This window comes from Pongo pygmaeus, chromosome 15 (genome assembly GCF_028885625.2).
Source record: "Pongo pygmaeus isolate AG05252 chromosome 15, NHGRI_mPonPyg2-v2.0_pri, whole genome shotgun sequence".
Taxonomy (NCBI): Eukaryota; Metazoa; Chordata; class Mammalia; order Primates; family Hominidae; genus Pongo; species Pongo pygmaeus.
The window spans coordinates 49943946-49965102 of NC_072388.2; the positions used below are offsets into that span (position 1 = coordinate 49943946).

Here is a 21157-nt window from a genome sequence, read left to right on the forward strand (position 1 = left end):
AGGTAAGCATTGCACATCTTTCAGGTGAGTCAGCCCAGAGGTGTGGTACAAATAGGTAAAATTTGAATCTAATTCTTTTTCCAAATCTTAATTTTTGTTTGTTTTTGTTTTTGTTTTCTCAGTATGGGTACATGAAATTCAGCAATCTCTTATTTTGGTCTTTTTTTTTTTTTTGAGACAGAGTTTCACTCTTGTTGCCCAGGCTGGAGTGCAATGGCACGATCTTGGCTCACTGCAACCTCCGCCTCCTGGGTTCAAGCAATTCTTCTGCCTTAGCCTCCCAAGTAGCTGGGATTACAGGCATGTGCCACCATGCCCAGCTATTATTTTGGTCTTAAAATTTCACTCCTATCAGAATATAGGAGTGAATAAATGCTATTCATAAATAACTATAATTATTCAGTATTTGCAGTCTTGTGATGTTGATTATTGCATAAAGTAAGTTATTGCAGTAAATGATGCTTTAGAAAGCAATTTTCTCTCATCAGTTTTGTCCTTATTCAGCCTTACACAAAAAAAGGCATAGTTCTGGGCTTAATTGTGATGTAATTAAAATTATTGAGTGAACATTTTGGCTCATATTTTATGACATTGTAGTTCATCCCCATGGTCAATTTAAGGTAGAGTTCTTACAATATATTACTTTCAATATAGGTATTTTATTAATAAGAATTTATTTCAGTTGGACTTTAAATGAGTGGTTTTACTGAGTGATTGTATGATTCTATAAATAAAATTTTAATTGAACATCATTGGAGATTTAGATATGTTGATACTGCTTATCTAGCAACTTTTGTATTTGTGAAACCATTAAAACTAGAGTAACAATTTAAGTTGGAATTTTGGTAATATGTAAGTAGCAAGGTCAGATTATATATTTGAACCGGTATAACATATCCCCTTTTTTCTTATTTATTTATTTGTATTTTTGAGATGGAGTCTTGCTCTGTTGCCCAGGCTGGAGTGCAGTGGCATGATCTCGGCTCACTGCAACCTCCGCCTCCTGAGTTCACACCATTCTCCTGCCTCAGCCTCCCGAGTAGCTGGGACTACAGGCGCAGGGGCCCACCACCGTCCTTGGCTAATTTTTTGTATTTTTACTGGAGATGGGGTTTCACCGTGTTAGCCAGGATGGTCTCGATCTCCTGACCTCGTGATCCGCCCGCCTCAGCCTCCTAAAGTGCTGGGATTACAGGTGTGAGGCACTGTGCCCGGCCTTTCTCATTTATTTTTAATTGACAGGAAATAATTGGGTATATTTATAGGATACAATTTGATGTTTTCATCTGTGTATATGTAGAAAGATTTGACCAAGCTAATATATCCATCACTTCACCAGTTTACCATTTTTTTTGTGGAGAAAATGTTAAAAATCTAAGTTAGCTATTTTGAAATATACATTATTATTAACTGTGGTCACCATGCCATGCAATAGATCACTAAAATGTATTCCTGTGGTCTAACTGAAACTCAGCACTGTTTGATCAACATCTTCCCTTTCCCCATTCCTCCCTTACTTCCCAGCCTCTTGTAACCACCTTTCTATTGTTTCTGTGAGATTAACTTTTTTAGGTTCTACATATAAGTGAGATCATACAGTATTTCTTTCTCTTCCTGGCTTATTTCACTTAGCATAATGTCCTTCAATTCTGTCTATGTTACTGCAAGTGACAGAATTTCCTTCCTTTTTTTTTAAGGCTGTATAGTATTCCAGCATGTATACTACATTTTCTTTACCCATTCATTCATTGACAGAAACTTAAGTTACTTCCCTATCTTGGTTACTGTGAATAATGCTGAAATGAACATGGGAGTGCAAATATCTCTTCAACATCTGATTTCAGTTCCTTGGATACATATCCAGAATTGGGATTGCCGGGATACAGGGTAATTCTGTTTTTTTTAGTTCTTTGAGGAAACTTCATACTATTTTCCAAAATGGCTGTACTAATTTACATTCCTACCAAGAGTGTACAAGGGTTCCCTTTTCTCAAAATTCTCACTAATACTTATTTGTCTTTTTGATCATAACCATTGTTAACAGGTAATCTCTGATTGGGTTTTAATATGTGTTTCCTTGATAATTAGAGATGTTGAGCATTTCTTATATCTGTTAGCTATTTGTGTGTTTTGAGAAATATCTATCTTTTGCCCATTTAAAAAAGTTATTTTTCTTAATAAATGGAATTGATTTATTAATAAATCATTAGAAATTATTAGACATTAATAAGAAATTATTTTTAAATAAATAGAGTTTAGTTCCTTATATGTTTTAGATATTGGCTCTTTATCCGTTACATAGTTTGCAAATGTTTTCTCCCAATATATGGATTATGTCTTTTCCTGTGCAGGAGCTTTTCAGTTTGATGCAACCCCGTTTGTCTGGTTTTGCTTTTGTTGCCTGTGCTTCTGGAGTTCTGTTCAAAAAATCAATGCCCAGATGAATGTTGCAGAGCTTCCAGTAACTTTATAGTTACAGGTCTTAGGTTTAAGTCTTTCGTCCATTTTGAGTTGATTATGGTGTGAGATAAGAACTCCATTTCATTCCTCTGCATGTTGGTAAAAGCACTTATTCCAAACACCATTTGTTGAAGAAACTCTTTCCAATTGTGTGTTCTTCGCATCCTCTTTGGAAATCAATTGACTATAAATACTTGCGTTTATTTCTGTGCTATCTATCCTATTCCATTGGTTGATGTGACTGTTTTTATGCCATTACCATACTGTTTTGCCTTTTTGCTTTACATTTTCATGGAATATCTTTTTTCATACCTTCACTTTCAGTCTATTTATGTCCTTAGAAGTGAAGTCAGTCTCTTTTAGGCAGTATGTAGTTGGGTCTTTTTTTCTTTTTTTTTTTTTAAATCCATTCATCTGCTCTGCTTTTTGATTGGAGTGTTTAATCCATTTATATTTAAAGTAACTATTGATAGGTAAGAACTTAATATTGTCATTTTGTTAATTGTTTTCTGGTCAATATTGTGGATCAGTTGTTCCTTTCTTCTTCTATTGCTGTCTTCCTTTGTGGTTCCTTGACTTTTTATAGTGGTATGCTTTAATGTTTACTTTTTATTTTTTGTATATCTACTAAGGATCTTTGCTTTGTGGTTACCATAAGGCTTGCATAAAACATCTTATACTAATAACGGGCTATTTTAAGCTGATTAACACCTTAATTTTGATCACTTGCACAAATTACACTTTTACTTCGTATTAGTGTTTTTGTTGACATGTTTTGTATATTTTATAGTTTGTGTTCCTTAACAAATTATTCTAGCTATAGTTGTTTTTAATAGTTTTGTCTTTTAGCCTTTGTACTAGATATGTAATTGTTTTTTATACCACCATCAGAGTATGAGTGTTCTGAATTTGATTGTATACTTTTACCGGTGAGTTTTCTATCTTGATATATTTTCATGTTGCTACTTAGCGGTATTTTTTGAAGAGTGCTTTTGGGATTTCTTGTAAGGCAGGTCTAGCGGTGATAAATCATTAGCTTTTGTTTTTCAGGTAAAGTTTTTGGAAGACAGGATTGCTGGGTATAGATAGTATCTTGGTTGGTAAGGTTTTTTCCTTTCAGCTTTTTAAATATGTCATCCTATTTCCTTCTGGTTGGCAGGGTTTCTGTTGAAAAACCCAGTGGTAGTCTTATGGGGCAGCCCCTTTGAATATAGCGAGTCACTTTTTCCTTGCAGCTTTCAATATCTTCTCTTTGTCTTTAACTTCTGAACAGTTTGATTATAATATGTTTTGGTGTTGGTCTCTGGATTCATCCTGTTACATCATTGAACTTCCTGCACCTGGCTTTCTATTTCCTTCTCCAGACTTTGGAAATTTTCTGCCGTTATTTGTTTGAATGTTTTGTCCCTTTCTCTCTTTTCCTGGCACACTGATAATGCATAAATTCTGCTTGATGATGTCCTGTATGTCCCTTAGGCTGTCTTCACTCTTTCTTATCCTTTTTTTTTTCGTCTCTTCAGATTGAATGATTTCCAATGACCTGTCTTCAAATTTACTAATCCTTCTGCTTGATCTAATCTGTTGTTGAACCATTCTGTTCATGAGTTTTTTAGTTTAGTTATTGTATTTTTCAGCTTGATGATTTCTCTTTGGTACTTGTTAATATTTTCTATCTTCTTATTGAATTTCTCTTTTTAAGAATGGCTCTCCTTACCTTGGTGAGCATCTTCATGACTGTCCTTTTGAATTTTCTGTCAGGCAAATGACATATCTCCATTTCATTAGGGTTGGCTTCTGGAGATTTATCTTTTTTTTTTTTTTTAACTTGGAATACATTTCCCTTTTTCTTCATTGTCCTTGATTTTTGTGTTAGTTTTTGCTCATTAGATAAAAGAATCCCCCTCCAAGTCTTGGTAGACTGGCCTCATGTACATGTTCTTCCTCAGTCAGCCCCACCAGAGATTCTAAGTGCCTCTAAACTCTTTGTGCTTGTCCAAAGAATCTTCTTTCTTAGTGGGCCCCAAGAAGTTAGAGAGCATCAAGTCATACTATTGCCTTGTGAGAGGCAGGATAGAAGGCAGTCCTTTGGAATGCAGCTGCAGAGGTTGGAGTGTGAGATATGATTCAGTTCTTTCCTTGCAGAGAAGCTGAGAGCCAGAGTTTATCTCTGACTCTTTCTGTCTTACATCAAGGACAGGTCAGAAGCAGATCCTTAAAGTCTTGTTCAGGTTGTGCGCTTTGAACCTGGGGAGATAGCTGCTGAACGTGTACATGTTTAAAAGTCATCTATTTGTTCTCTATGGTCCAGAAGACTCAGGAATACAGAGCTCTGTCAATTTCCAGAACTAGGTGATGTAGGTGCCAGTAAAGGCTTGAGTGAAGGCTTTACACGTTGGGGTGCTAGATGCATGTGGAAACTTTCCACAGAGTTTGCAGGTTGGATCTGTTGCTGGAACAAGCCAGAGAAGATGATGTTGGGAGTGCTCACTCTCCTGTTAGAGCAAACAGAAGTTTCACAACCTCCTAGCAGGGGGAGACTTTTCTGGAGTTGTCACTGAAGTAAGCCAGGGAGGAAGGCAGGGAGTGTCTGCTTTCCGTTTTATACATAGAGAGGTACCCCTAGCTGGTCAAGAAGGTGCAGGGGATGCTATCGCTCCCATTATTGCTGGCAGAGGTCTCCAACCTCTTTCCCTGGAGAGCTATAGCAAGTTAAGGAAGGTGACATAGGGAGTGCCATGCTTCCCGTTTAGACTTGAAGAGATTTATTTATTTATTTATTTATTTATATATTTTTTGAGACAGGGCCTCACTGTTGCCCAGGCTGGAGTATAGTGGCATGATCATGGTTCACTTCAGCCTCAACGTCCTTGGGCTCAGGTGATCCTCCACCTCAGCCTCCCAAGTAGCTGGGGCTACAGGTGCATGCCACCATGCCCAGCTAAATTTTTGGGGTTTTTTTTTAGAGATGAGGTCTGAACTATGTTGCCTAGGCTGGTCTTGAACTCCTGGGCTCAAGCAATCCTGCCTTGGCCTCCCAAAGTGCTGAGATTATAAGTGTGAACCACCACACCTAGCCTTATATATATAAATTATATATATATATATATTTTTTTTTAGAGACAGGGTCCTGCTCTGTCACCCAGGCTTTAATGCAGTCGCAGCTTCATAACTTACTGCAGCCTCAAACTCCTGGGCTCAAGTGATCCTTCTGCCTCAGCCTCCCAAGTAGCTAGGATTACAGGCACACACCACCACGCCCAGCTAATTTTAAAATTTTAGGTAGAAACAGCGTCTTGCTATGTCGCCCAGTTTGGTCTTGAACTCCTGGTTTCATCCTCCTGCCTCAGCCTCCCAAAGTGAGGTTTATTCTTTATTTTGCTATGTAGGTTACCAGGTACAGGTTTGTTAGAAGCCAGAAACTCAGGGAGCTGCTGGAAAAGTGTGTGTTCAAACTCTTTCAGGAACAAGTTGGGAGCTGAGCTCATCCTGGGGACTGCAGCAACTGGGAGTGTTTGTTTGGTTCAAAAGCCCCCTTTGTTTTTTGTGCTTGAGGGAAATCCGATGCCATGCCCTCCTGTTTCCCAAGCAAAGTAATTTTAAGTGTCAGACTTTAAGGCAGGGACTGTAAATGTTGAGCACATGTGGTGTAAGTCCCTCACCCATCAGGAAGAAGCTAGGAGTTGGAGTTTCCTTTCTGTTTTTAAGGTGCCATGCTCACGGTAGGGTTAGTGTGCTGGTGTATCTCCACTTTTCCTACCTGTTTTGATGTAGGTATTTTCTCAGTCATACTGTGTGTAGGTGTTTTTCATCTGGATTCTGGCTTTCTCTTGAGAGCTGATCCGTGTGTAGGTGTTTACTCAGTGTGTCTGTGGGATGAAGGACAGTCAGGAGCCTTCTATTCTGCCCTGTTGCTGACATCATTCCCCTCCCTCTCATTTAAAGTAATTGTTTATTTTGATTCATTAATTACAAATGGTGATAATATCAGTATTTTGCCTGGTAATGAAATCAGCTTGTATCTTCTACCCATTTGGGTGTGACATTAATTTTAAGCCTATTTTCCTAGTGGTATTATAACTCAGACTGGTTGTGTCCAGAACATGAGAAATGAAAACACCAGAAGTAAATTGGCCAAATAGAGGTTTGACTTATCTGAAACTTCTTTTAAATGTAAATATAATTAAGAGAGTCATCGTTTTAAGTTCAGTGGAAACATACTTAATTTTTAAGAGTAACTTAAGCAATGTATTTTTTTCAAGCCTTCCTATTTTCAATGTTTTTAATAAAGCAGGTCAGAAATAAGGTTACCTAGTGGATTAGAATATATCAGTTCAAGTCCTTAGGATGATTCAGCATATTGCTACCTGGGCTTTTATTTATTTATTTATTTTTTTGAGACAGTCTTACTCTGTAGTCCAGGCTGGAGTGCAGTGGCGCAATCTCATCTCACTGCAACCTCTACCTCTTGGGTTCAAGCGATTTTCCTGCCTCAGCCTCCTGTGTAGCTGGGACCACAGGCGTGTACCACCACACCTGGCTAATTTTTTTTTTTTTTTTTTTTTTTTTGAGATAGCAGGGCATTCTTAAGAAATGTTCTCTAAACTTCAGATATCTCCTATCTTCCACAGAATCAAATATACATTTCTTGGTTGGAAATTTTAAATGTTCTTAACTATCTGCGTACCATCCACCTCAATTAATATTCTTGAGACCACTTTAACAAATCAGCTGTTCAGTGAATGTTCCTAACATTGTCTGTTGGTTCATAAGTCAGCTGAAATCCGTTTAAAGTCCTTTCCGGCCCGCAAGGGTAGGTTTTGTCATCCTCTGGCAGTTATCCTCTGGCAGTTAAGCCACATTTTGTGTTGTAATGTTTCTTCTCTTGCATTTATTATACCAATTAGCTAAGTGACATTGAACAAAGACCATACATCTCTTGTCCTCAATTTATGTGTAAAATGATTACTGAAGTTTCTTCTCTACCTTTAAGAAGACAATTATTAGATTCATACTTGCCTCCAAAACCTGATTGTCAGCTCCTTGAGGCCTGAAACTTGTTAGTTTGAAACAAACTGTAGTGACGTAGTGGGAGACTTGCGAGCATTGATGTTCACATTTGTAAAACGAAACAGGTCACTAGGAAATAATCACACCCTGAGTCTGCTTAGATGGGAGAGCCAGAAATGAAAAAGGCTGCCCTGCCCTTTACTCTCACAGACAATACTGTTGTGTTGTGTCACTATACTAGCATCATCCCATCCTTCACTGCAAAAGTCAGATTTTAAGTTCTCCATCTGTGTCTCCCCTGCGTTCATATGCTTCAGGGGCAGTTGACTCCGTCTTTGCCTGCTAGGATTGAGTTTAGATTATGAACACACATGCTAATCCAATCCAGCAATTGACATGGTCAATGGATATGTGCTCCAAATAGAGCCATTGAGATGTTGCGGTCTTCTGGCAAGGCCTCTTAAAAATGAGACTCAGAAAAGAGATAGTTCTCTCTCTTCTGGAGTTTGGCATTATCTGAATGTGATGCACAGAATTTTGAGGTCATCTCACAGCCTGAGGATGAAGCCAATAAACAGGATGGCAGAGCCAAGAGTAATACCCCTTACCTCTGGACATCTTACTTGAGATAATTTTTCTTACTACCTAACCATTTTGAGTAAGACTTTTCAGTTGAAATTATGAGCATGGCTGTTACCTCTCTGGACTTTGTGAACAATGGTATCTTGATTTAACTTAACCCAGTTCATTCCATATGTATTTCATTATCTGAGAATGCTCATTTCAAGCCTATGGTTTACTTCTCTCACTGTGACATTCCAAGGTTAGGGGGAACAAACAGTACATGTATGTGGTCGAAAGTAATTCCTGGGCCAAATCAGACACAACAAACACTGGGTAATGAAAGGTGAAATGAGTATAGTTTTCCTTTCAGGGATCTATTTTTTATTATAGCTCATAATTCATTACACTAATGTTATGCTCTGTAAGCATTAGAGATGGAATCCTGGAAGCTAAAAATAGTATGTATTGGGTTCAAATATAGCTGTTTAGTGTGAAAGCAGGCTTTGAACCTAAAAGAGCCTTGCTTGGCTTGTTTAATAGAGCTTTTATATTTGGATTTTATGTTTAGTGAGCAAATTCTTGTAAATCGTTTTGGACAGTTACTTTAGTTGTCTACTGAGAATGGGAACAATATAAGTTTGAAGGTGGTAGAGAGGCATTATTTTGCTATTTTGTTTCCTTTGAGGAGGAGGAAGGAAAGGATGAGAAATGTTTATGTTATCACGAATGTTTCTTAGTCTAATGTTTATAAAGGTGGATTCCAGTTGAATAAGACTATTGCTTAATCTGTAACTTGCACTATAACTGGAACCATTTTTTAAAGTATTATTTTGCAAACCTGTTAAGAATGTGATTCTTTTTTTTTTTTTTTTTTTTTTTTTGGTGTGATTTGCAAGCTCCTTGTCAGTGCATGCTTTGACACCTTATTGCTGGAGAAGCCAAACTGCTTGATAACTTTTAGTAATATATTGCATATAAACATTTTTAGTTACATTCAATGTTAACATGTAAATTCAGATTGTTAAATGGTCCCAGTTTTCAGGCTGATTTTCAGCTGAGTACATGCCAACTGCATAAAATCATCTGTTACTTATTCTCATCTTAGATATGAGTTTCCAAAGAAATAGCCCACAAAAATAGGGCATTGTGGTATATTTTTATTAATCCTTCGGGCAGTCCTTTATGCTAAGATGATATCTTTCTACTTAGTGTTTCTAAAATGAAAAATGATAGTAATTTTTAAAAATGACCTTAGTAAAGTTAGAAGTTGACAGTTTCTTGTATCTAATATTTGGAGGAGAATGTTACTGGGCTATAACATTTTGAAGTCTGGGAACAATACGTCTAGTGGGAGATGAATAAACTGAAGTTTCCTCATTAGCTCATTTAAAGGCAGATAGATAGAAAGCAAGTATTAGAATCTCCTCCCAATCAGTAGATTTCTTCATCCTTCACAGAGTTTTGTTTGAGTGGAATTACTGGAAGCCGTGCTATGTGATACAACTGTAAAGTTAAATGCTCTAGTCACATTGTTAAATAGCACTCATTTTTGATCAAAAATGGCTATTGACTTGAGAGATCTATCAGGTGACAGTTTGTATTATTGTGACACCCATGCCTGTAGTAATTTCATTACTCTTTGTATCTGTGTTAAGAAAAGATAGACTCACAAGGTGAATGATTATCTTGGCATTTTAGTTACATCAGTGACACTTCCTCCTGTACATATGGGGAGATCAGATTTAATCTGATGCTTGGCACTCACTAAGGAACAAAAAGATCAGTTGGGTTACTGAGGGTTTTTGTTTTGTTTTGTTTTAGAAGCATCATTATAAAATTTATCATAGCAAGGAGAAGTGTCCAAATTCAAATGGAATCATATTAGTGTCTTGGCACTGTCATCTTAATAAATTCTTGCTGAATATATTTTTTCATTCGGCCATTTACCACTAATCTTGAGTTAAGCCACCAAAGAAGGCCCCAATTGTGCTAGTTATCCAACTTTGCAAAAAACAACTTTTTTTTGAGACGGAGTCTCACTCTGTCACCCAGGCTGGAGTGCAGTGGCCCGATCTCGGCTCACTGCAGCCTCCACCTCCTGGGTTCACACCGTTCTCCTGCCTCAGCCTCCCGAGTAGCTGGGACTGCAGGCGCCGGCCACCACGCCCAGCTAATTTTTTGTATTTTTAGTAGAGATGGGGTTTCACCGTGTTAGCCAGGATGGTCTCCATCTCCTGACCATGTGATCCACCCGCCTCGGCCTCCTAAAGCGCTGGGATTACAGGTAAGAGCCACTGTGTCCTGCTGCAAAAAACAACTTTTAATAGAATATTTTCCATTTTATTTCACCAATAATACTGTCTCATGATTCCCATGGATTTCCCTTATCTCTAATGTAGATATTGTAAAAACCTTTTGTTCACCGCACACACCTGTAATCCCAGCACTTTGGGAGGGTGAGGCAGGCAGATCGCTTGAGGTCAGGAGTTTGAGACTAGCGTGGCCCACGTGGTGAAACCTCTTCTCTACCAAAAATACAAAAATGAGCCGGGCATGGTGGTGTGTACCGGGCATGGTGGTGTGTCCCAGCTACTCAGGAGGTTGAGGCAGGAGAATCGCTTGAAGCCAGGAGGTGGAGGTTACAGTGAGCCAAGACCAGACAACTGTACTCCAGCCTGGGCAGCAGAGCGAAACTCCGTCTCTAAAACAAAACAAAAAAAACCCATTTTATTCATGTGTATGTTGCTTTAGAGTTTACAAAGGGCTTTCATGTTCTTTATCTCATGTGACTCTAACAACCTTTATTAGTAGACAGAGCACATATTTGTTATTATTATGAATATTACTTTACAGATAAGGAAACTGAGAGGCTAAAAGACTTGGGTGAGGTTACACCATAAGTAAGTGTTGGAATGAAGACTTGAACCTAGGATCATTGACTTTAGTAGAGTTCAGTGTTTCTCAAGATATTTTCTGTAGAACACTAATCCCACAAGATATTTATGAGGACGATGCTCGTGGTCAAATGAGTTTGACATGTATGTCAATACAGTATGTTCCAGTTGGATGTTTACAGTACCTATTGCCAATAAGACCAGTTTACCTTTGTTCAACCTGGTATTAATCAAGTTTGTTTGAATGTAGAATCCCTTTTGAAAGCAACAACTTTAAATATCCTAAGAGATCAGTATTTCTTAAAGTACACTTTGGGAGAATGTTACTGTAGTAACTTCTCCTATGCAATGCTACCCTAATCTTCCATGGGACTTTTCTGTATGGCACCTTGTACTTTAAACTTCCTACTCTATTGTAAAATCCTGTCTTCCTGAAGTACACCAAAATAATCCTATTGATCACTACATTGACAGCATCTTGGTAATGTCTTAGAGGGAGAGCAAAGGCAGGATATTTTGGGTTCCTTGGGGCTCTGGCTTATGGTGGGTCTTTTCATTTGGGGGCTTATGCTTGGACAAATTTGTGGATAGGATTTGAAAGTGAATCTTGGCCAGGCACAGTAGCTCACGCCTGTAATCCCAGTGCTTTGGGAGGCCAAGGCAGGTGGATCACTTGTGGTCAGGAGTTCGAGACCAGCCTGGCCAACATGGTGAAACCCCGTCTCTACTAAAAATACAAAAATTAGCTAGATGTGATGGCACACGCCTGTAGTCCTAACTACTTGGGAGGCTAAAGGCCGGAGAATCGCTTGAACCCAAGAGGCAGAAGTTGCAGTGAGCCGAGATCGCACCACTGCACTCCAGCCTGGGCAACAAGAGTGAAACTCCATCTCAAAGGTAAAATAAAATTAAGTGAATCTTGAGAAATAGACATTCAATGCTGTATTCTGAGAAAGGAGTATATACTTCGATGAGGTTAAGTTCAGTAGTTTAGTGTTCAGATAAATGATTATGATATGTTCAGTAGTTGAGTGTTCAGATAAATGATTATGACTATGTCTTGAAATGAAAAAATAAAATTATTTGCAAATTTACCTTCCTGGGTAAATTTCCTGGAATATTAATGCTATGTGAATGAAGACAGTTGTTGATATTGACGGTAAACTGTGTGGGTGCAGATGGTTTTAGCTTTTAGTGTATCCCCTTGTAACGTAATGTGAAATATATATTTGGTCTTTACCCCCCAGTTCCTGACACAGAGTTCCTAAAACTCTTGCAATTTCCTTAGTGATGGGGTGATAGGAGTATCTTATTTAATCTTATTCCTTGTTCTTGACACAAGAGCTTCTCAGAAACTTGAGATGTCCGGAGTGAATGGTGAGTGTCTTTTTATATTTTCATGAAAAGACTGGTGCTAAAAGCCCCTAAATATTATAGCTTCAGGATAGGGACTGGTTACCAGAGGAATCAACCTTGTGATTAGAAGACTGAAACTTCGAACCTTTCTCCCGACCAATGATTGAATTAATCATACCTATGTAATGGAACCTCCTTAAAAACCCTTAATAAAGGGGTTCTAGGAGTTTCTGGGTTGGTGAACACATGAAGGTGCAGGGAGGGTGGTATCCTTAGAGAGCACATGGAAACTTATATCCCTTCCTACATACCTTGCTGCCCTATACCTCTCTTCTCTGGCCATTCCTGAGTTGTATCCTTTATAATAAGCCAGAAATAATAAGCATTTCCTGAGTTCAGTGAACCATTCTAGTAAGTTATTGAACCTTAGGAGGGGTTCATAGGAACCGCTGATTTATAGATGTCAGAAATATGGGCGGCTTGGACTTTTGATTGGCATTTGAAGTGGGGAAAGGGGGGCAGTCTTGTGGGAATGAGCCCTTAACCTGTGGGGTCTACACTGTCTCTGTATAGTCAGTGTCAGAATTAAATTGTAGGACACCTGTTGGTATCCACAGAGAACTGGAGAATTGCTTGGTGTGGAAAGCTCCCATACATTTGATGTCAGAAGTATGAATATAGAGGAAACAGTTTTTCCTTTTCACCCCCCTATTGCCATTCTTTGGCCTCAGCTGATGGATTCACTACTGGGGATGTGATCAGTCTAGATCTTCTCTGCTATATATAGTCTCTAGATCATGTATCATTTCCCAGATGGTTGTTTCAACATTCAAGTGTTAGGTTTTTCTGTTCTTTTTGTTGGATGATCATTTGTTTAATCATGTGGTAAGACAGCAGTTGGACAGCAGCATTTAAAACTTGAGCACACACCATCTGAGCCCCTGTAACTAAAATATACCAAGAGAAGGATTATGATCAGTTTGTTGTCTTCCTCTAAGCCGTGAATCAAGAGTGTCCAAATTAAGCTAGAAGAACAGATTTTATCTCCTATATAATGAGATGCAGTAATAATAATATGGGATTATTAGTCAAATCATAAAGTTAATTAATTTTATGATTTTTTGGTTAGCTTACCAGATCTTTTTAGTATTGTTAAAGATGCCAGAGACATCTGTAGGTCTATAAGGACACCATTTCTACCTAAAACAGCATGTTTTCTCTCAAGACACCAATATTACAACTAATGGGCTCTTTTTGAGTTCCATTTTCTGAACCTCTTGGGCAAAGAGTTCTATAGTTGTGGTAGCATTGTTTATTATAGTTTTCCTGCTTTTCTCTGAACCATCGCATGCCGGAGCCTCTCTACCTCTAGGCCTCTTATAAAGTGAAGAAGCTTGAAGACAGCAGAAAGCAATCCAGAATTTGAGTGATTAGGGTTTTGATTCTCAAACCAAGACCCACTTTTTCTCCTTTCATGAAGCTATCTCTTTTTCTAAGAGGGTAAATTGATGAATCAAAACAGATCTTGGATGATAACAGGGACTATCCTGAGGTTAGTTAGGAGTTTACCAAAGTAACAAGCCTCTGTCCGATTTGCAGGTAGTAGCCAGTAGGTTTTTGTGTTACAAATCCACTCACTAGTGGCCACTCAGTCGTCTGTTTTTGGTCAAAATACTCCTGTGGGTATTGTCAAATCCTTTTGCTATGCTTTGGGGCCACTTATGAAGAGTGGTCTGGCTCCAGGCAGTGAAATTTATGGTGTCAAGACTATTAATTAGGTTGTTCTAAAGTGAAAGAGAAGTAGTGTGTTTTACTTGTCAGATTGGGAAAAGTGAGATAGTCTCCAAATACGCATAATCTGTTCCCTAGTTCTCTTTCAAGCTTTCTGTCTGTGAAAGTTTGTGTACAAAAGCTAGCTCCCACAAAAGGTCCCAGAGGTCTCAAGCATAGTTTTGGTGGAGACAGGAACATTTTTTTGTTTTTTTGTTTTGTTTTGTTTTTTGATAGGCTATTTATCCTTGTATTTTACCCAGAAAATCATTTGATCTCATTACAAGGAAATGGAAACAACGGAAGCTGGGTGGCTCCTCCAAAAGGAAAATATATATAATCCCCACTCTCAGTTTGATTGTATGCTTTATTTAGCTAATTCATGAGTAAATTGTTTCTTTCAGAAGACCAAGTCTTTGGGTTTCAGGTTGTATGAAGTTTGTTTGGGAGGATTTGGGGGAAAGGCTGCTCATACCTATTGATAAGACTGGATGTTTAGCATGAGTTACTTGTAATATTTGGTCCTGTCTGCTTGCCAGTTGTGTGTGGAGTCTAGAATCAGATATAATATTCCTAGATGCCTGGGCAGGCCTGTATTTACTCATAAAGCAAGAGTTGATAGACCCCAGTGGACTCATTAAAGTTATGGGAATATCTTAGACCGTAGAACTTTGAGCGTCTCTGGGAACTTTGCAAAATTGAGATTCAGGGTTTTATTTATTCTTTACCTTTCTTGGATATTGGGGCAATATAGATAGGGAACTTTCTGATTAAGTGGAGGGGCTTTGCAAAGCTCTTTCATAATAACCCTAGAAAAATTGGGGCCCCTGCCACTAGATAGATGTTTGAATTCCACAGGTTGGCAATATGACATCAGATAATATTTTTTCTACTGTAGAGCCATAGCTCCCTAGCAAGGAAAGGCTTAGTCTATCCTGAGGATAAGCGAACAATGGACAGGACATATTAAAAACTCACTGCAGGGTGCACTTGTATGAATCCATTTGGAGGTGCACAAAGAGGACCTTTGTGGTTTTGGGGTTTCATGGGTGCTAGGATCTTAGCAAAAGATGCCTGTCTTCCATAGTGACCAGCCAGAACACCTTGTTTAGTATTTGTGTTATCCCTTTTTGGGATGAGTTTCAACCTTGATAATAACAACCACCTTAGGAAGTATTAGAGCACTTAAAAGTTCTTTTAATCTGCCAATCTTAATTGGATTTCCTGCTGAGGTCAAAATCCTGTATTGTAGCCAAAAGCATTCTAAAATCATGGACTACCTGCAAAAGCATATCTGCTATAAGTGTATATATTAAGCTCCTTTATTGCTAAATAACCAACAAGCTAAGCAACAGGATTTCGTAGGAGGTAAGCCCGCTTGTGAGAAATGTGTGTTTCCAGCAAGCAACAAAGGTTGTATAGGATGAGACACCTTCAAGACTACCATCAGAACTGTAGACTTGGTTTTAGGGACACCGTTAAACTTGATGATGCCTCATACTATACAACTTGCAGGCTTTATACGGGCAGAAGGTTTTACCAGTAGTAAAGAGAAAGATTGTAGTAAGCCATTGGCATCTAGAAATTCATATGGGCTTGAGTCAGAACATTAAAAGCTTGTTCAGATCTTTCTTGTACAAATAGGCACAATGAATAGGCACAATGATTTATGATGAGAAAACCCAGAATATGATGTTGGTGAAGAGCACAACTTGGCTGTTTTATCACAGAAATAGCCATGACAGTATGTAAATGAATGAGTGTTGCTATATTACAATAACACTTTATTTACAAAACAGGTGGCTAGACATGGGCCTTACAATGAAATGTATTTTCTCTTCTGAAGAATTTAGTCCTTTAACATTTATTGTGGTTACTGATACATTTGCAGTCATTTCTACCGTCTTACGTTGTGCTTTGTAATTGTCCTATTATTTATATACATATTTTTTCTCTTGAATTGATGGAGAATTTTTTTTCCAATTTTTTAATTAAAACTTTTTTTAGAATTCCATTTTCCCCCTTATTGAAAATGATGCCATTTTAATTTTTTCATGGATCTCTTAAAGTTCTAACAAGCATATTAATCACTGTTTTTGCCTACCTCCTAATTTACATGCTATTGTTTTTATTTTAATTCTCTCTCTATATATAAAATATATATTTGTTTAAAATATATATTTAAATTATATATTATAATTTGTCTATATGTATTTAAATATATATATATATACACATTTGTTTTGGTTTTGTTTTGAGATGGAATCTTGCTCTGTCACCCAGGCTGGGGTGCAGTGGCGTGATCTTAGCTCACTGCAACCTCCGCCTCCTGGGTTCAAGTGATCCTCCTGCCTCAGCCTCCCAAGTAGCTGGGATTACAGGTGCCCAATACCACACCTGGCTAATTTTTGTGTGTGTGTATATATATATATATATATATTTTTTTTTTGGAGACAGAGTTTCACTCTTGTTGCCCAGGCTGGAGTGCTGTGTTGCTATCTCGGCTCACTGCAACCTCCACCTCCTGGGTTCAAGCGATTCTCCCACCTCAGCCTCCTGAGTAGCTGGGATTGCAGGCACCTGCCATCTCACCCCACTAAATTTTGTATTTTTAGTAGAGATGGGGTTTCACCATGTTGGCCAGGCTGGTCTCAAACTGCTGACCTCAGGTGATCCTGCTGTCTCGGCCTCCCGAAGTGCTGGGATTACAGGCATATATTTTCAGTAGAGACGGGGTATCACCATGTTGCTCAGCTGGTTCTCAAACTCCTAATGTCAAGTGATCCTCCTGCCTCAGCCTCCCAAGTGCTGGGATTACAGGCGTGAGCCACCACACCTGAGCCTAATTCTCTATATTTTAACCCTACAATTTAGGTATTACTATTGTTGGTGCCTTATGCAGTCAATATTAGTCTAGATTTCCCTATATATTTTGCATTTATTATGCTCATCATTGGTTCTTGCATCATGGACCTTCTTTTTGGGCTCATTTTACTTCTTTCTGGAGCAGACCCTCTGAAGTTTTGAAGCCATTCATTAAACTTTTTTATATGTGGTCTGTCTTTTGTTGTTCTGTAGTGTCTAGGTGTAATTTTTTTATTCGATCTTTTTAGGATTCATCAGGATTCTTGAATCTGAAGATTTTTGGCTTTCAACAGTTTTGGAAATTTTTCCACTATTATGTCTTTGAATATTGCCTCATTCCTGTATTCTCTACTAATTTCTTATTAGAGGTATGTTAAACATTCTCCCTCTGTCCCCAATATTGATTAATTTTTCTTTTATATTTTTCATCTCTTTATTACTCTTTATCCTAAACAATTTCTTTAGAACTGTCTTCAAGTTTATTATTTCTTCAACCGTGCCTAATCTTTCATCTCTTTATTGAGTTTCTAAATTCAATGATATATTTTAAATTTCTAGATGCTCTATATATGAAATCAGCCTCTTCATACTTAAAGTACTATCTTTTTATATTTAAATATATTCAATGAAATTATATTCTTTATTTCTGTATATGTAGTCACGGTGAGTCTGATAGGGTTGTTGGTGTTCTACTGAGTGTCAGTCATGTTAATTTGTCTCCTCTTGTGTGTACAGGTTTTTGAGCTTATCTTGGTATGTCATCTGTATAAATTTTTGGAGACCAGACTTCAAGGTATGTTCCTCTAGGATTTGTACTTATTTCTACCAGTCACTTGGAGGTGTTTTAAATTCTCACCTTGGGGTTTTTCACACCTAAGGGTTATACAAATTTTGCCTTGGTGTGCAGGGCCAGTTTGTGGATAGAAACTCATGGAGGAAATTTTTTCTCTTTCTTTTCCAGAGCCAAGGCAAAATAGGCAGTTTGTTTTTTTTTTTTTTTTTTTTTTTTTTGCTATCTCCGTCTCTGGGGGCTATTTCCTGGTTCCAATGAGGGAGTTGCTGGTGGGTCTCATCTGACCTCTCTCTTGCTAGGCTTTTCCTCCAGTGCCTCTGTTTGTATAAAGACCAATGAACTAAAAGACCCAGTCCATCAGTGACCAGCAGAAACTCCGTGGTAGCTGTTAGCTCTTAGACCTGGCTACTTCACTGGATTCAAGTTTTTGCTTCATTTTTAGCTTTGAGGAGATTCTTAAATGCCCAGCTGTGAATTTAAGGAGATTTAAAAATTTTTTATCCAGAACTTTTAGGCATCTGTCCTAGGAGTTTTTCTCAAATTATTCACTCCACTAAATTGCCTGAAACAGAAGTACTCCTCTGTTTTTTTTTTTTTTTTTTTTTTTTTTGAGACCGCTTCTCACTCTGTCACCCAGGCTGCAGTGGTGTAATCTTGCCTCACTGAAACCTCCGCCCCCCAGGCTCAAGCGATCCTCCCATCTCATACGAGTAGCTGGGATCTCAGGCACGCACCATCACACCTGGCTATTTTTTTGTATTTTTAGTAGAGACGGTGTCTCACTACATTTCCCAGGCTAGTCTCAAACTCCCGAGCTCAAGCGATCCACCCGCCTCGGCCTCCCAATGTGCTGGGATTACAGGCATGAGCCACTGTGTTGGGCCTACTCCTCTGTTCTTTTTGTATTGTTGGTTTATACTGCAAAAAATCTTTTCACTATGACTTTAGCGGTGTTTTGGAAAATTAAAGATTAACAAAAAGTTTTTATTATTGAAGGTCGTTCAAATATTGGGGCCCTCTTTATACTGAAGCACAGGGATGATGATGTCACAAACACAATGGAGTTTAAGGTTATAGCTGCATCCAGAAATTAAGTGTGATGCTTTTTTCCTCCCTTTTACTATCGATTATTGAGTTACTTGGGTTTGGCATCTCAGTCTGTGTGTGTTAGGGTGTGTTCTTATATCATTTCACTCATTTAAGCTATTATAACCAATAGCTTCAATTGATACATTTTACTCACTTTAGTAAAAATTTAAAACGCTATAAAATAAATATTGCAAAGTTATAAATGTTGGAACTTCTGGATATGCTTTCCATAATGTTAGTCTTAAAAGGCAAGAAGAGAGTGATCTTTTTATGGGGCAGAAGATAAATTGCAGAGAAAATGCTTGAAAGCTATCCTCTGAAGATCTTATTTAGATAAAAGTGTAAGTTGTGCAGCAGAGGACAATATAGTTTATTAAGCTGGTAAAAATAAAATTTCTTTTACCTTGAAAAGGGCACATTTGTAACGAGTTTTATACCTAATTTAGGACTGACTCAGCAACAAATTCTCAATCGGTATGGTAAAGTACAAACCTTATTTATTTGGGTTGAACAATAGAGTAGGGAGTTCTGAACCTGTGATCTGGGCTTCATAGGACCTAAGATCCCTGAAATTATGTGAAGTTTTGCAAATATATTTATATTCATGCATTTTCCTGGGACCAACCCTCCTTGGCCCTCACTCCTCCTTTGGCCGGGTACACTTGTGCATTGTTTGAATTATATGGTGCTCCTGGCCTTACTGAAGTGGGGTTTACTATTTGAGAAAACATTTTAGAAAATGTTAAGCTTGTATCTCATAGTTTGAGAAACTATAAAAGATAAATGGAAACAACATGATTTGACATATTGAGGAAAAATGCCTTATGGGTTTGGAACTTAGAAATGCAAGTCATCCTTATCAAGTGCATTAAATATGGAGGTGAAGAAAGTGAACTCATCTGAGTCAAACAGTGTTTTTATCCTTTTCATTTACACTAAAATCCTTTGTGTGTGTGTTTACCATACTTTGGAGGGGCCATTCACTCCAGGAGAAGAAGCCCTTTTGTCCAATTATTACTGGTTGAGGGTGTCCCGGTTCTTGGTATTTTGAACAAAGAATTGGACAAAATGCACAAAGCAAGGAAAGAATGAAGCAACAAAGGCAGAGATTTACTGAAAATGATACCACACTCCACAGGTTGGGAGCAGGCCTGAGCAAGCGGCTCAAGGGCCCAGTTACAGAATTTTCTGGGATTTAAATACCCTCTAGATTCTTCCATTGGTTACTTGATGTATGTCCTATGTAAATGAATAGGCTAAAGTGAAGTTACAAAGTTATTTACTCTGTGTATGCCCTATGTAAATGAAGAGGATATTTCCTGTCTTAGGTGGAGTGTTTCCATTTGATTTAGTTCTAGGAAGTCCTTAGGTTCTCTGCCTCCAGGCTCTATTCTCCTGCCTCACAATTATCCTCAAAACCTTGCCTGATTCCTTGAAGCAGATTTAAGACATATGCTTAGTGGTTGACTATTTCCAGCTGATTTTTCAGAGTAGCAAGGAACTTGGAAACTGGCTATCTGTAGTCTTACTTCATAATTCCTATTTTTTTTCCTTAAGTAGCTAATAGATTTTTTTTAAAAAAGAACAAACATCATAAAGCAAACCTGGGGAGAAAAAAAGCAACAAAAAGTTTTGTGTGCAAATTATAAAATAATGTGATTGCAATTGGTTTAAGTTGTTAGGCAGTTGTTTTGTCAAAAATTAGCAATAGGGCTGAATTTATTTTTGTTAACAAATTAGAGTTTTGCTTTGATTGTGTTTCTTTTAGGCTTCTCTGCTTTTTTGTTCCTCGCATAAATGAACCAAATATTTTCTCTCTGATATTCCACAAGATAAATCTCTCACTTAAAAAAATATATTGTAGGACTTGTCTTTCATACAAAAAAAATCTGAAATACATCTTTTTCTGTTCCAGGTCAAAATGGTTTCATTTTTCATCTTTGTTGTTGACTAATGATGGACTTCTTTAGGAGCCTATATGCATAAGAAGTTTTTGAGCAGTGCTCATGAAGTCTTTTGTTAGCCTTTTTTTCCATGTGGTATAAAGTAAACCCAACCTGATTTGGTTCCTGAGCTCTCTTCATGGGCAAAGAATGCCATCTTTGCTTGTTCTATCTGGAATGATTGGCCTGTATCTGGTATAGATGGTTCACTGCATAGAATTCTCATTTGGAGACATTTTTATGAGTATTTTGTGAATTTAGTAAATTACTCCCACTGATTGGTATCTGTTCCATATTTGTCTTTGACAAGTTTGTCCTGAAACTTGTCCTTAAGGGCAAGCTTGTATCTTTTTCTTGACTTGAGTCTCTATCATCCTCTTCCCACTTCCTACAACCCCCTACCGTCCTCCAAAGCA

At 37.9% G+C, this 21157-nt stretch overlaps 1 long non-coding RNA gene across 1 annotated transcript in view; it reads left to right on the top strand.

Moving 5' to 3' along the window:
• The first annotated feature begins 7093 nt into the window (after positions 1-7093).
• The window catches only part of LOC129013135 (uncharacterized), a 99074-nt gene continuing 85010 nt past the window's right edge, over positions 7094-21157 (top strand). The window contains exons 1-3 of the long non-coding RNA XR_008493775.2: positions 7094-10315; positions 17165-17284; positions 17652-17709. This is a non-coding gene — a long non-coding RNA (uncharacterized LOC129013135). The remainder of the gene's footprint in view (positions 10316-17164; positions 17285-17651; positions 17710-21157) is intronic.